Source organism: Balaenoptera musculus, chromosome 11 (genome assembly GCF_009873245.2).
Source record: "Balaenoptera musculus isolate JJ_BM4_2016_0621 chromosome 11, mBalMus1.pri.v3, whole genome shotgun sequence".
Lineage (NCBI taxonomy): Eukaryota > Metazoa > Chordata > Mammalia > Artiodactyla > Balaenopteridae > Balaenoptera > Balaenoptera musculus.
In genome coordinates this window covers 69,084,469-69,102,141 of record NC_045795.1, presented here as the reverse complement: position 1 = coordinate 69,102,141, position 17,673 = coordinate 69,084,469, and positions in this window count along the sequence as shown.

The following is a 17,673-nucleotide window of genomic DNA, read 5'->3' as shown; positions in this document are numbered from 1 at the left end:
CCTTGCTAAGGTTCTGACTTTAAGCACTCCAGGATAGTATTTTGTTTTTTTTAAAAAAAAAACCTTCCTCACTAAACTTTGCCAGGACCAAACTACTCCACTGAGCCTTTTAATTTGTTATAAAAAGAGAAAAATCTGCCCTCAGAATCTGAAGAAGAGACTTGTGAATTATGTGACACGTTTGAATAAGAAAATATAGAATAGAATAATACATCATGATCAAGGGTGGCTTCTCAAGATGCAAAGTTGTCTTACCATTAAAAAATTAATGTAAATTCACAACGTTAAGATAATAAAGGAGAAAATCCATACAATCATTTGAATATATGTAGAAAAAAGCACTTGGCAAAATCCAATTCATGATTTTTTTTTGAAACTTTCAGAAAATTGGGAATAGAAGGAAATTTTCTCAGTCTAATAAGAGTATGAAAAACCGGGGCTTCCCTGGTGACTCAGTGGTTGAGAATCCGCCTGCCAATGCAGGGGACACGGGTTCGATCCCTGGTTCAGGAAGATCCCACATGCCGCGGAGCAACTAAGCCTGTGCACCACAACTGCTGAGCCTGTGCTCTAGAGCCCGCATGCCACAACTACTGAAGCCCATGTGCCTAGATCCCATGCTCCGCAACAAGAGAAGCCACCACAATGAGAAGCCCACACACCGCAATGAAGTGCAGCCCCCGCTGGCCGCAACTAGAGAAAGCCTGCGTGCAGCAAGGAACACCCAACGCAGCCAAAAATAAATAAATTAATTAATTTAAAAAAAAATAGAAAGGAGTGGATATATGTATATGTAACTTATTCACTTTGCTGTGCAGCAGAAGCTAACACAAGCTAAATTAACTATACTCAAATAAAAATTAAAAAAAAAGAATACACCAGCTATGAAACAAAGAAAAAAGAAAGAACGAATAAGTCATTAAACGCTCTGATGCTTGTATATCAGTTATCTGAAGAATTTACTACTGTGGGATAGCTCAGTCTATTTCAGAATATCATATATTAGTAAATTCACTTCTGGATACAACTTTTTTTTTTTAATAAATTTATTTTTATTTTTGGCTGCATTGGGTCTTTGTTGCTGTGCGCGGGCTTTTCTGTAGTTGTGGCAGGAAGGGGCTACTCTTTGTTGCGGTGCGTGGGCTTCTCATTAGGTGGCTTCTCTTGTTGCAGAGCACAGGCTCTAGGCGCGCAGGCTTCAGTTGTTGTGGCTCGCGGGCTCTAGAGCGCAGGCTCAGTAGTTGTGGCGCACGGGCTTAGTTGCTCCGTGGCATGTGGGATCTTCCCGGACCAGGGCTCGAACCCGTGTCCCCTGCGTTGGCAGGTGGATTCTTAACCACTGTGCCACCAGGGAAGCCCACTTCTGGATACATCTTGACATTTTGTTTCTTCTAGCCTGGGATATGATCTTCAGGCTAAAACTCCAGAACATCAGCTATCTCTATAGATATATTGATAGACATCACAATGTGACCATCAGAAATTTATTTTCTAGTGGCAACAGGATGACAAAGAGAAAAAGACTTATATTTATTTCTGTTTGAACAACTCATCAAATTGATAGTAAATCCAATGAAAAGACAGTGTCTCCAAATGATGTTCTGTGGAGTTTGGTATTTGCAACGTATTCCTGAGAATAATGCACTTGATGCAGTAGCTGTAGATGATACCTACATGGTTAACTCTCTAACATTCACCCTTTTTCATCCCTAGGATTCTGGTAAGGATTGAAGGTGATGACATTTGTGATACACTTAACACAGTGCCCAACACATTAGGTAAATGCTCAGGAAATGCAGGCTACTGTTATTTTTTATGGAATGTGGGGACAGCATTTTAAAAAGTGTAACATGAGAGGCAAGAAGGAGAAAACAAGAAAATTATGTTTCTGTTAATCAGTCCACTCCCACTTACCATTTTCCAAAAAAGCATCCAAAACATTTGGTGTTAATTACCCAAGTATTTTGGGTTTTGCTTTCAGTTTAGTTCAAGATTTATATTTTTATCTTCCTTCATAAAATGAATACATAATACAAATATTCTCATTTTCAAAAAACTCAAACTAAATTGAAGCATGTAAGATAAAATGTGGAAGTTCCCCTAACTGCCTCCTACTCCTGTTCCATGTCCTCCCAAAAGATGTCAACCTGTATTTGTATCCCTCCAGTCGTTCAACTAACTATGAAATGGTTTTCACATCCATGGCCTCATCGTGGACATTTCAATGTAAGGCTTAGTTGTCTTAGTCATTGCATAACCACAAGTCCTCCCACAATAAAGTTTCCTCTACAGCTTTGGTAATCATCTCAATACGTTTGAAAGGATTTGACAAACCCACCCACCTCCATCCTCACAAATACACATATCTCTGGATTAATTTAGGGATTCAGGAGACTCAGATATACCAAGAGATTTTGGAGGCCCAATTCCATCAAAGAGCCTGGATACAGGAGACTTGAAAGCTCACTGCCATAGCCAACCAGGTGAGTCATATAATCAGCTGGAACCAGTTAATTTCTTGAGGCCTGCTGTCTGTCTGTCTGTTCTGCTCTGAGGAATCTAGTAAAAGGTAGACCACAATTTTTAAAAAGTGTCCTAAAGGGATTCCTCAAGGCTGGGAGGCCTCTCTTTCTTTGTCAATGCGACTTACCACACAGGCCACTGAAATGTAGAATGAGGCTTTCAAAACTAAATGATTCCATAGCCAATATGCCAAGCAGATGATTAAAAAGGCTTTCAAAACTAAATGATTCCATAGCCAATATGCCAAGCAGCACATTACACTTGTTGCCCTTCTCCAGGTGGTTTTCTAGGCAGTCATTATATCTTGTGGGCTATCTGTCCTGTAGCTTTTGATATTCCGGAAGGATTGACGACATCCATTTCCTTTCAAATAGGGCAGTTTCCAATTTAGCTCCATTCAGCAACCTACAAATCAGTCTGCAAGGCACTGTGAGGAAAACAGACCTTGGCTATGTTGCAGGTGATTCAGCCGAGAAGCATGAAGTACAGAAACCTCTGAAACCTTTGATGAGAACAACATCAAAAGTGAGCTTCCCTTTGAGCAAGATACATGAAAGTGAAAACTTAGCTGACAGCATCACATCACAGGATTCTTTTTAAATAATGAGAAGAAATGAGACCAGGGCACTATTTATTTCCTCATTGCATGAAATTAGATCTCCACTAAGAAAAAATGCATGCATAAAAATGATCTGTAAATTCTTGCAAACTTTAAAAATCACAAAACATAAACAGTCACAAAATATTCGCATTTCTATAGCCTTCTATAGTTTTTTTTAAAGAGTTGGTTGTCTTCAAAAAAAATCATACAAGTAATGTATTCATTTGCTGGGGCCACCATAACAAAGTATCACGAACTGGGTGGCTTAAACAGTAGAAGTTTATCATCTCACAGTTCTGGAAGCTAAAAATCCAAATTCGAGGTGTCAGCAGGGTTGGTTCCTTCTGAGGGCTGTGAGAGAAGGATCTGTCCCATGCCTTCCTCCTGGACTTGTAGATGGCTGTCTTCTTCCTATGTCTCTTCATGTCATCTTCCTTCTATGTGTATCTCTGTAGCCAAATTTCCCTTTTTATAAAGACACCAGTCATATTTGATTAAGGTACCCTAATGACTCACTTTAACTTGATTACCTCTGTAAAGACCCTATCTCCAAATAAGGTCACATTCTGAGATACTAGGGTTAGGACTTAAACATGTGGATTTGAGGGGGCTACACAATTAAACCCATAACAAGTAATTTAAAGTTCTAAAACTATCTTTGTGATATAATGCATATAGCATTTAGTGACATAATGCATTTCATCTTTAGTAATATAATGGAATATGATAAGACATTCCAAATTTTCCTTTGGAATCTATTTATAAACATAATTAGATTCAACAAAATCACAGTTTCAAGCTAGATAATAGTGCCTCACATATAGTAGATGTACAATAAATGTCCTGATTTGAATTTGATTCTCTCAGGACTTTAATAATGAATCTGCCAAACAGTGATTGGATCCCATGGAGTCACGCAGGTTCCAAGTGACTACAAAACACTTTATATCTCCAGCTGTTCAGACACAACATAAATTATCTGAATGCACTGGCCTGTGAACCTTTATTCTGTAGAGCTTTACGGTTAAATATGGCTATAAATCACCAAATTTTTTTCTGCCAAGATAATTGAATGAGACCAGATGAGAGAGAAATTTTGTTCTTTTAATTGCCACTGAAAATGCATGGTGCCACTTAAACCATAAAACTTGAGTCTACCAAAAGAAACAAAAACTTGTGATAAAATTGCAGTGCATCTGCAATTGGTCATAAAGGAGTTTCTGATCATCAAAAAGGAAAGGGGTGGGGGGAAGGGGAGAAGAAGGGGAGGGTACTAATTAACTGAGCCATGAAAGTTTTTGTAGTGGCCAAAAGCCTCCCAAACTTGATACAAGACACGACTAGAAGCATCTAAGAGGCTCAAAGAACTCCAAGTAGGACACTACTTGGAGTGACTGAAGAGAACCACACCAAGAAACATAATCCAGTGTTTGAAAGGCAAAAACAAAGAATTTGGAAAGCAGCAAAAGAGAAGTGACTTGTCATGCACAAGGAATCCTCAGAAAGATTATCAGCAGATTTCTCATAAGAAAATTTGGAGGCCAGAAGGCAGTGGACTCATATATTCAAAGTGCTAGAAGGAAAAACTGTTAACCAAGACAGGATTCTTCAGATACAGGATTATCTGGCAAAACTGCTCTTCAAGAGTGAGGGAGAAACTAAGACATTTTCAGATAAACAAAATCTGAGTGTGTTCATTCCACTGTATGTATATACCACATTTTGTGTATCCATTCATTAGTGGATGGACATTTGAGTTGTTTTACCTTTTTGGTTATTATGAATAATGCCGCTATACACATTTATGCACAATGTTTTGTATGGACATAGGTTTTCAGTTCTCTTGGGTATATACCTAGGAGTGAAATTGCTGGGTCATATGGTCAATCTGTGTTTAACTGTTTGGGAAACCGAAAGTGTTCTACAGAGTGGCTACACCATTCTACATTCTCATCAGCAATGATAAATGTTCCAATTTCTCCACATCCTCATCAACACTTGTTATTGTCAATCTTTCTTTTTTTTTATTATAGTCATCCTAGTGTGTGATATCACTCACCTAGTATGTGAGATACTTCATGTGGTTTTGGTTTGCATTTCCCTGATTATTAAATGATGTTGAGCATCTTTTCATGTGCTTATTGGCCATTTTTATATCTTCTTTGAAGAAGTGCCTAGTCAGATCATTTGCCCATTTTTAAATTGGGTTATTTGTCTTTTTATTGTTGAGTTCTTTATATATTCTGGATGCTCTTATCAGATATATGAGTTATAAAAAATTTCCCCATTCTCTGTCTTTTCATTTTCTTGATAGTGTCCTTTGATACACACAAGCTTTTAATTTTAATGAAGTCCAATTTACCTGTTTTTTCTTTGGTTGCCTGTTCCTGAGATGTCATATCTAAAGACATCACTGCCAAAACCAAAATCACAAAGATTTACACCTATGTTTTCTTCTAAGAGTTTATAGTTTTAGCTCTTAGATATTTAGACCTTTGATTCATTTTGAGTTAATTTTTATATATGGTGTAAGTTATATGTCCAACACATTCTTTCACATGTGAATATATAGTACCATTATTGGAAAGACTATTCTTGCTCTGCATTGAATTGTTTTGGCACTCTTGTCAAAATCAATTGACCATAAATACATGGGTTTATTTTTGGACTCTGAATTCTGTTCCATTGATCTCTATGTTTATCTTTATGCCAGTCCTGCATTATCTTGATTACTGTTGCTTTGTAATAAATTTTGAAATCAGGAAGTGTGAGTCCTCCAACTTTGTTCTTTTTCTAGAATAAAGGCTGTTTTGGGTCCCTTGAATTTCCATATGAATTTTGGTATTAAATCATCAATTTCTATAAAAAACCATTTGGGATTTTTATAGAGGTTTTGTTGAATGTATAGATCAATTTGGGAAGTATTGTCATCTTAATATTTAGCCTTACTATCCATGAACGAGATATCTTTACACTTATTTAGGTTTCCTTTCATTTCTTCCAGCAATGTTTTAGAGTTGTCAGTGTACAAGTCTTGCCCTTCTTTTGTTAAGTTTATTCCTATTTTATTATTTTTGATGCTATGATAAATGAAAGTGTTTTCATAACTTCATTTTTGGATCATTCATTTCTAGTGTATAGAAATACAGTGGATTTTTGTATATTAATCTTGAATCTTGCCATCTAGCTGAACTCATTTATTATCTCTAAGTGTGTGTGTGTACGTGTGTGTGTGTACATGCATGTGCATGAGTGTGTATTCCTTAGGATTTTCTACATACAAGAACAGGTCATTTGCAAATTAAGATAGTTTTATTTCTTATTTTTCAATCAGAATGCCTTTTGCTTATTTTTCTTGCCTAATTGCCCTGGCTAGATCTTCTAATATAATGTTAATAGAAATGGTGAGAGTGAACATCTTTGTCTTGTTGCTGATCTTATGAGGAAAGCATTTATTCTTTCACCCATTAAATGTGATCTTGGCTGTGCTGTTTTGTTTTGTAGAGCCCTTTATCAGGTTGAGGGAGCTCACATCTATTCCTCGTTTATTGACTTTTTATCATGAAAGGTTTAGATTTTGTCAAATGCATATTCTGCAACTATTAAGATAACATATGGTTTCTGCCTTTATTCCATTAATATGGTGTATTACATTAATTTTAGATGTTAAACCAAACTTGCATTCCTGGGATAAATTTCAATTTGTCATAGTGTATAATCCTTTAATATGTGGCTGGTTCAGTTTGTTAATATATTTGCTGAGGATTTTTTAATCTCTATTCCTCAGGCATATTGGTCTGTACTTTTCTTTTGATGCCTTTGTCTGATTTTGGTATCAGGATAGTACTGATCTCATAGTATGAGCTGCGAAGTGTTTCTCCCTCTTCTGTTTTACGAAAGAGTCATGAAGAATTGGTATTAATTCTTTAAATGTTTGGTAGAATTCGCCAGAAAAGCCGCCTGGTTCTGGGCTTTTATTTGTAGGAATATTTTTTATTACTAATTCAAGAAGATTGTTCAGTTCTTCTTGCCAGTATTGAAACTGGGATATTAAAGTATCCTACCATTATTGTTGAATTGTCTATTTCTTCTTTCCATTTTGCCAGTTTTTGCTTAATATATTTTGGGACTCTGTCAGGTGCATATATGCTTATAATCGTTATATATTCTTGCTGTAGTGACACTGTTATCATTATAAAATGTCCTTTTTCTCTAGTGACAAATTTTGTCTTAAAGTCTGTTGTGTCTAATATTAGTATAGCCACTCCAGCTATCTTTTGGTTACTGTTTGCATGGTTTATCTCTTTCATCCTTCTACTTTCAACTTATTTGTATATTTAAATCCAAATATGTCTTTTATAGATAGCATATATCATGAGTTTTTAAAAAAACCCATTCTGCTAATCTTTGCCTTTGAACTGGAGTGTTTAATCCATTTACACTTAATGTGATTTACACTTCTATTATTTATTTTCTATGTCTTATGCCTGTTTTTTTTTCCTATTCCTCTATTAATAACTTCTCTTGTGTTAAATAGATACTTTCTGGTATACCATTTTAATTCCATTGTTGCTTCTTTTACCATATATTTTGAGTTATTTTCTAATTGGTTGGCATGGGGATTATGATCAACATCTTAACTTTTAACAATCTAGTTTGAATTCATACAATCTTAATTTCAGTAGTGTATGAAAACTTTGCTCTCATATAGATCCATTCCCTCTCTTCCTTTGGGCTGCTATTATCATATAAATTACATCTTTATTCATTATTTGCCCATCAATACAGATTTTATAATTATTACTTAATGCAGTTGTCTTTTAAATAAGTGGGGGGAAAAAAAGAAAAGAGTTGCTGAAACTGTGCACCTCAGATTGGGACTTAAACCCACGTGCCGGGACTCAAACCCAGCCTTAACCCTGCTTGGGACTTGAACCCCCATGGCCGGGACTTGAACCCAGCCAAAACTCAGAGTGGGACTCAAACCCAGGCAGCCAGGACTCAAACCCTGCCAAAACCCACCGTCTTCCAACTGAGATCACGCACCTGGTTTCAGGACTTAATGAAGCTCAGGTTCTTGATGTCTCATCACAGAAAGAATTCAGTGAGAGACAAAGTGATAGGTAAGAAGTGGATTTATTTACAGAGAAACGCACTCCATAGACAGTGTGGGCCATCTCTGAAGGTGAGAAAGGCACCAGGGTATGGGATTGTCAGTTTTTATAGGGGTGGGTAATTTCATAGGCTAATGAGTGGGAGGAGTATTCCAGCTATTTTAGGAAGGGGCAGGGATTTCCAGTAACTGGGCCACTGCCCACTTTTTGATCCTTATTGTTGGCCTTAGAACTGTCTTGGTGCCTGTGGGTTTGTCATTTAGCTTGCTTATGTGTTACAGGGAGTGTATACTGAAGCTCAAGGTCTAGTGGAAGTTGACTTGTCCACCATCTTGGACCCATTTGATTCTAATCAGTTTATGTCAAGTCCTTGGGCTATGTCATTCTTTCAAAGGTTGTGCCCTGCCCCCTTCCCTCCTGTTTCATTACCAACAAAAATACATTTATACTGTCTTTTATATTTACCTATGTGGTTACCTTTATTAAACTGTGGAGAGGTGATCCTCTTTGACTATCCAGGTGGGCCCTAAATCTAATGACAAATGTCCTTATATGATACACACAGAGAAGACAAAGAGGAGAAGGCAATGTGAAGACAGAGGCAGACATTGAAGTGGTATGGCTACAAGCCCAAGAACACTGGGCGGCCACTGTAGGGGAGCAAAATTTGCTACCCAGAAATGTCTCTCTGGCATGTAGATTATCGTGACGCCAAGCTGTCAGGGAGGAAGAAATTTTCCTCTACACTTCTAGGTTCCTCTGGCTGGTCTAAGAATTAAATTGACATGAGACAAATTAACAGGAGAAAATCAAATGCTTGATAACATATATACTTGGGAGAGAACCAGGAAAACTGACTAATTCCCAAAATGGCTGAAACCCTCACCTTAAATACTATACTCAGCTAAAGACAAAAGAGGATACTGGGGGTCACTGTCTGGGATTTCAAAAGGGAGGAAGGCAATTGACATGGAGAAGAAAAAGCAAATGTTTGGTAAACAAATGTTTGCTGGGACAGGCAAAGACAATGGGACACAGAGAGGAATTTTAACTTTGCTGGCTCCTCCCTGTTTACAAACCTAGTTCACACTGTAGTTATCTATGGTGATAGCTCCCTTCCTGGGACGGGCTCTCTATCTACATTCTTGAGGCAGCTGTGGGGAAGGTCAAAGTTTCTTACTGAGTCTTTTAGACCTTGATTTTTTTCAGTGCAAAGCAATCTGCATGCCAGAGAGACATTTTGGGGTGGCAAGTTTTGCTTCCTTACACTGTCAGAAACTAGAAGAGGCAAGGACTTGTTCTGCCCTAGGATCTCTGAAGTGAAGGTCTTCCAGATTCTGCCTTTCTAGCCTTCAGAATATGAGAGAATAAATTTCTATTGTTTTAAGCTACCCAGTTTGTGGTCATTTGTTACAGCAGCCCTAGGAACTAATATACCAGAGCTCTTTATTTCTTTATATGGATTTGAGTTACTCTCTATGGTTCTCCTGCTTCAGTCTAAATGGCAATGTTCATTATTTCTTGTCAAGCAGATTTCATAGCAATAAATTCAGTTTTGTTTATCTAAAAATATTATCTTAATTTCTCCTTCATTTTCGAAATATAGTTTTGCTGTATATACAACTCTTGGTTCACAATCCTTTTCTTTCAGCATGTTGAATATATCATCCCATTACCTTCTGCGCCCATGGTTTCTAATGAGAAACCAAGTGTTAATCTTATTGAGGATTCCTCATGCATAAGTAACTTATCTCTTGCTAGTTTTAAGATTCTCTGTTTCACTTTGGATTTTGACACCCAGATTAATTATTATATATCTATGTGTGGATCTCTCTGATTTTATCTTACTTGAAGTTATTTTAGTTCTTGGATAGATAGATTAATATTTTTCATCAAATTTAGGGAGTTTGGGGCCATTTTTTTCCTTGAACAGCTGTATTTTTTTTTAAGTTTTTGAAAAAAATATATTTTCCTTTATTTATTTTTATACAGCAGGTTCTTATTAGTTACCTATTTTATACGTATTAGTGTATATATGTCAATCCCAATCTCCCAATTCATCCACCACCACCCCCACCCCCATCCCCGCTTTCCCCCCTTGGTGTCCATATGTTTGTTCTCTACATCTGTGTCTCTATTTCTGCCCTGCAAACTGGTTGATCTGTACCATTTTTCTAGATTCCACATATATGCGTTAATACATGATATTTGTTTTTCGCTTTCTGACTTACTTCACTATGTATGACAGTCTCTAGGTCCATTCACGTTTCTACAAATGACCCAATTTCGTTCCTTTTTATGGCTGAGTAATATTCCATTGTATATATGTACCACATCTTCTTTATCCATTCGTCTGTTGATGGGCATTTAGGTTGCTTCCATGACCTGGCTATTGTAAATAGTGCTGCAATGAACATTAGGGTGCATGTGTCTTTTTGAATTATGTTTTTCTCTGGGTATATGCCCAGTAGTGGGATTGCTGAGTCATATAGTAATTCTATTTTTAGCTTTTTAAGGAACCTCCATACTTTTCTCCATAGTGGCTGTATCAATTTACATTCCCACCAACAGTGCAAGAGGGTTCCCTTTTCTCCACACCCTCTCCAGCATTTGTTGTTTGTAGATTTTCTGATGATGCCCTATTTTTTTTAATTTTTAAAAATTTTATTTTATTCATGTATAGTTGATTTACAATGGTGTGTTAAAGGGCCATTATTTTTTTTCAAATGTTCTTTCCGCTTCTCTCTCGTCTCTCCTTCTAGAACTCTCATTATGCATAAGTTAGTATGATTGATGGTGTTCCACAGGTCTCTGAAACTCTGTTCGCTGTTCTTCATTCTCTTTTCTTTATGTTCCTCAGATTGGATAATCTTAACTAATCTATCATTGATTCTTTCTTCTGCCTGCTCAACTCTGCTGTTGAGTCGCACATTCTAGTGAATTTTAATTTCAGTGACCATAATTTTCACCTTTAGATTTGTTTTTATCTTGTTTAAAAATAATTTCTATGTCTTTATTAATATTTCTGTTTGTTGAGACATTATACTTTCCTTTAGTCCTTTTGACATTGCTACTTTTAGCTTTTTGAACATATTTTAAATAGCTTATTAAAGTCTTTGTCTAGTAAGTGTAACATTTGGGTTTTGTCAGGATCAGTTTCTTTCTTTTGTTTTTTTTTCCCCTATGGGTCATACTTTCTTGTTTCTTTGTATGTCTTATAATTTTTGAAAATTGGACATTTTAAAGAATATAATGTTGAAATTCCACAAATAAGATTCTTCTTCCTCCTCCAATTTGTTATTGTTGCTGTTTATTGTTTGTTGAATGACTTTTCTAAACTAATTCTGTAAAGGCCATTGTAGCCCCTGAAATCTCTGCCCAGTTAGCTTAGTGGTCAGCTCAGAGATTCCTTTAAATGTCTGGAATCAATACGTTTCTGACTCTTTGCTGAAGCACCCTGTATGTCTTGGGGCACACCTTCAATGTTCATTCAGGCAGTTAGCAATTCTCTCTTACTCTTCACTCACTGCTTGTGCAGGTTCTCAAGGTTGAGAGCTTAGGGCCTTGTAAGGTCTTTCTTGAGCATGCAAACAACCTTAGGCATGTGCAGAACCCTAACCCCTACAGTTGGCCTTCTAGATTCCCAGAAACTTGTCAGAGCTTTTCAAAGTACCTATGGGCTCATTGCCAAGTTTTTCCTTTTAAGTTTTTTGGTTACCCTATTGTTGGCCCCAACTGTTATTCCCTGTCTTCGGCAGTCAAAAAGTTAATCAATTGCTTTTAATTGTTTTCAACAAATGCCCCTGGGAAAAATCTTTTCCACACTTTGTGAGTTCTGCTAGCCTTGCAAATGGTGTCTTCTAGGGAACCTCCAGACAGGTCAAATAATGACAGTTTTCTGTGACTGAGGCTTTAAAGGTACTCCAACACCATTCTGCTAGGCTGTTGGCTCTCAACGCTACTGCGGAACTGGAGAGGTAGGACTGGGAATAGGTCAAGTTAACATGCCAGAAAGATTGCTATTCTTACTGATATTCAGCCATTTTTGAATAAAGGCTATCCAGATTGCTGTAAGCTTTTGGTTAATTTCCACAGTTTTGAAAAAGTTGATTCTGACATTTTTTGTCAGTATTCTTATTGCTTTTCTGGAGGAAAGAATTTTTGGAGATCCTTACTCCACCATTTCTGCTGATGTTTTCTTAATGTATTATTTTTATGATTTTTTAACCTAAAAAAATAATTACGTTTTTTAAAGTACTCTGGTAATAAGGTGATGGTGAAGGTACTTCACTTACATGATTTGGTACTTTCCTAGTTACCAGAAAATATATCACATTATTATTCATCACATCACTAGAACAGTAGATTTTTCTCCCATGGACACAAATTTTGTTGGTTTTCTCTTCTTTATTCAAAAGTTTTATTTTTATTAAAATGTTGTGTTCCTCTACAGATTAAAAGAGATTTATCAAGACATATCAACCAACTGCAGTATATTTCAATCTTGATTTGAAAAATAAAAGCTGTAAAAATATTTTGTGACAATTAGGAGGGGAGTTTTGAACATTGGACATTTAATGATACTAAGGAATTATTGTTAATTTTTATTGATGAGAAAGTAGCTTTAAGATTATATATTTTTAGAGAGATTTTGTCTTTTAAAGATGCATACTGAAATATTTATAGATGAAACTATATGTGTCTAGGATTTGCTTCAAAATAGTCTGTGGAAATGGGGGAAAGTGGGGGGCAGTATGGATGATACAAGACTAGCTATGAGTTGTTAACTGTCTAAACTCCATAAAGGGTACAAAAGGGTTCATTATACTAGTCTACTTTTCAATGTTTGAAATTTTCCCTAATAAAAGGGTTGGTTTTTTTTTTTTTTTTAATTAATTAATTAATGTATTTATTTATTTATTTTTGGCTGTGTTGGGTCTTCGTTTCTGTGCGAGGGCTTTCTCTAGTTGTGGCAAGCGGGGGCCACTCTTCATCGCGGTGCGCAGGCCTCTCACTATCGCGGCCTCTCTTGTTGCGGAGCACAGGCTCCAGACGCGCAGGCTCAGTAACTGTGGCTCACGGGCCCAGCCGCTCCGCGGCATGTGGGATCTTCCCAGACCAGGACTCGAACCCGTGTCCCCTGCATTGGCAGGCAGACTCTCAACCACTGCGCCACCAGGGAAGCCCGGGTTGGTGTTTTTTTTTAAATTATTTTTTAAATTTTAATTATTTATTTTATTGAAGTATAGTTGATTTACAAAGTTGTGTTAATTTCTACTGTACAGCAAAGTGATTCAGTTATACATATTTATACATTCTTTTTCATATTCTTTTCCATTGTGGTTTATCGTAGGATATTGAATATAGTTCCCTGTGCTATACAGTAGGACCTTGTGGTTTATCCATTCTATATATAATAGCTTGCATCTACCAATCCCAAACTCCCAACCCATCCCTCCCCGACCCTCCCCTAGGCAACCACAGGTTTGTTCTCTCTCTTTTTTTTTTTTTTTGGACGCACTGTGTGGCATGCAGGATCTTAGTTCCCGGACCAGGGATCGAAAGGGTTGGTGTTTTTGTTTTTGTTTTTGTTTTTAATGTATGCTTCTTCAAGCCTGGGCCTGTAAGGAATTTCAGCAATTTCTAGTGGGTATGTTGTAAGCAAAGGTTTCAAACAGGTGACTCTTGGGCTGTATTCGGCCCATAGACATGTTTTGTTTGGCTAGTATCATGGGGGTTTTTGTTTGTTTTGTTTGTGTGTTTGTTTGTTTGATTTTGTGTTTTTTGTGTTTTTTTTTTCTCTCCACGCCACATGACTTGCAAGATCTCAGTTCCCTGACCAGGGACTGAACCCAGGCCATGGCAGTGAAAGCCAGGAATCCTAACCACTAGGCCAACAGGAAACTCCCCCAGTATCATGTTTTTTTTAAAAAGTATGAATTAGTTACTAATATTTTAACATTTTAAAACAGGGACATTTTGGATAGTCATCCAGATTTCAAGCTTCTCTTGAAATCATCAGAAGCTCTGGCTACAATGGATCCCCATCCCACATGGTGACAAGTGGCTAGAGCTGAAAATTTTCTGTCCCCTTTAGAGAGGAAAGGTACTCTGTCTGCCACAGTTCCCACCCAAGTGTGCCACTCCTGCCGTATTGTGCTTCAAGGGCTTGTTGGTAATAGGAGATGACAGTGAACAATAATCCAAAAGTTTATTTGAGTTTAGTCAGTGTATAGTGCAGCTATCCATTTGGTTCTGAAGAACAAAAATGACTTAAGATATAATATGTTGCCAGTATACAAAGCATTCAAAAGAGGCAGGGAAATATCCTCTGCAACTTGATGCCAGTTAGAACATTTCTAATGTGAGTCTACCAGCTGGGTTTTAACAGGTAGACAACAAATCTGAGTCAATGACAAAACAATTGTCTTTCATAAGATAAACTATGGAAACAGCATGCTTAAAAAAACATCAGCCGATTCAAGTTAATTCCATCATAAGTCTTACTAGGTTTAAGGTATGTGATCATTTGGAGATTCAGCTGAAGTGAAAGGATTTCTGGATGACAGATGCAATCTCATCATACATCCTTCATTTCATTTCTAGCTCCTTACTGCTCCTGTCAAAATACTCTTTACCTCACAGGATATACTTCAGCCATCACTTCTCAGGAATCCTTTTCTGATTCCCTCCAGGTAATGCGTGCTCTCCCTCCTCCTCACCCCATGGGCACTTAGCGTGCAATTCTCTTAGGGCACTTGACCTTCCTCAATCTTATATTATGCATTCTCTTAGGGCACTTGACCTTTCTCAAGCTTATATTAGTCATTTGTGCTTTCATCAACCCCCCTCCTTCTTGTGGAGAATGAAAGGGACTCTTTAATGGCAGGGACTCTGCAGCCAGACCGCCTGGGTTATGATCCCAGTTCTACCATTTGTTAAGAGTGAACAAGTTACTAAATGTCTCTAAGCCTCAATTTCCTCATATATAAAATGGAGACAAGAACATACCAACTTCCTAGGGTCGTTGTGAGGGTTCAATGGAATAATACATGTGTATCAGGATGCTAAAATGGAAGTCTTGACTGAGGCACCTGGATAAAATAGATCTGATATTTTAAAACAGGAACTAGAGCAACCTGTATCTTTTCTTAAAGTAGCCATCTGGAAACCAGTTTCTTAACTCTTAAGCTGTTCATGTGGGAATACAAAAGTAGAGATTGAGGAGAAGTTTTAAAAGAAGACTTCTGTGGAGATAGCTATTCTGTGAATGTCACCCACTCTACGGAGAATGCCCTCCCTACTTGCATCTCAAGTCATGAAGAAACCACCTGGACAGATGAATATGCATCCCTAAATTTTGGAAGGACTGTAATGTGCTTATTATATTATTTAAGACTATGCAATTCTGTTATAGAAGACAAGAAAAATGAATAGGATGGAGGTTAAAAAGATAGTATATTAGTAACATCGAAGACATGTTAAGGATAATAAGTGGATTATATGATTCTTAAAAAATGGAACAAGAGTATGTTTTATGGATAGAAAAGGATGGAAAGACCAAGTCATAAGGTAAGGGATCATGCCACCTCCAGACTGACAGGTATGTTACCCCTAAATTGTTCATCCGCCTGTGATATCCATTACGGTCCCGTTATGAACCCCGTGTGCTCTTCCCAAGAAACACTCATAAAATCCATTGCTGCTCAACAAGCTAACTGGAAAGCTATGGCTAATGGCCAGGACGCTGTGTCTCTGACAGAGGAAGCATATTGGCCCTAAGCACTGTCTACTGAAAAACATGCACAACCTGAAAGTCAAGAATTATGTTTTATTTGGTGGACTTTCTGAGGACTTCAAGCCTGGGAAACAGTCTCTCATATATCTCTAAAAGACTGCTCCCAAGGGGTAAGGGAGGAACCAGGATATATAGGAGTTTTGCAAAAAGACCAGGTAGTCAGAACATCAAAAAATTACTGTTAATTAAAGAAAATTAGATATCTCAAGTTAATGAATTTAGCACTTTTCTTTGTATGGGAAGATGCAAGAGTCTGGGCCTATTGACATCATTCCTTTGATATGCACCTTAGCTGTCTAGGGCCACTATCCTGTTCTTTCCCATCCTGAGTCTCCCCAGGGCTCACTGTCCTGGGTGGCTATCGCGGCTTGATGGTTGCAACATTCTTTGTTTACTGATATGGCTGGCAACATTTTTCATTCACACGCGAAAGGAAAAAATACCTTAATTTTCAATCAAGATCAGGAGTTTTACTTTTACTTAGCACTGGACATTCTTATTACTAAATTGACACCAAGCGTATGACCTATGAGAAACCAGAGAAGTCATAGGGCTTGCCCAAGTTTTCACTTGGGAACATAGAAGAACTAGTCCCACTGAACAAAAAGAAAGGAGTGATGGAAGAAAAAAATAAAATTATTGATCACAACCCATAAGTTTTGCTTGTTCAATACAATGTTTACGTATGGAAACTGCTTAGAACAGTACCAAGCACAAAATACTAAATAAATATTAGCTATTATTACTATCTGTGCCATTGCTACCATGATATCTTGTACACAGTAACAGCCTGATAAATCTTTATCAAGTTAAACTGAATTCAATTCAAGTATTCAAGGGGTTGTTGCATATTTTATCGGATCTTTAAGGTCCAGAGCAAAAAGTAAAGTGCCTAGAACAGTTCTGAAGCTCTCTCCTGAAATCCACAGCTCATTAAAAAGAAAAGGGAATACCCTAAAGCATCCAGAGGTCTTTTTTTTTTTTTCTGGGCTGATATCATAAAAACCAGGCAAGCTCTTAAATAGGTGTCATAACATCCAGAGGATCAAAGGAAGCCATTTCCTCTACTAGTCTTAGATTTCAAAAATAATTTCTTTATCCCTAAAGCTGAGATCCTGCTTATTTGGGAGTGAGAGCTAAAGGAAACAAATTGCCCATAGAGAATAGTCCAGAGCATACTTGTGGGCCCTATATGGACAGACCCCCACCTCGGCCCTCAAATTTCCCTGACCCTTGTAAAGCCTAGGCATAAACCAGGCTTTCTCACTCTGTTATCGAAGGCAGCTCAAATTTACACTTCACTATATCCATACTGAAAAGAAATTACTTATTTTCAGCATTGATTCCCTGCTTGCTATTTCCAGAGAGTGCCTTCCAGCAAGGAGGCAAAAGTCATTGAGATGGACTCTAATTTCATCCCCTGAAAATAAGGCTCAGTTGCTTAAGGCTAAATTCTATTTTAAAGAAAAGCACATTAGATGAAACACTCATATGGGAATATTTTGGATTTTTTTTTAAATTGGAGTATAATTGCTTTACAATGTTGTGTTAGTTTCTGCTGTACAGCAAAGTGAATCAGCTATACGTATATGGATTTGTTTTTGTTTGTATATTTTGACAACTTTTTTTTGCCATCA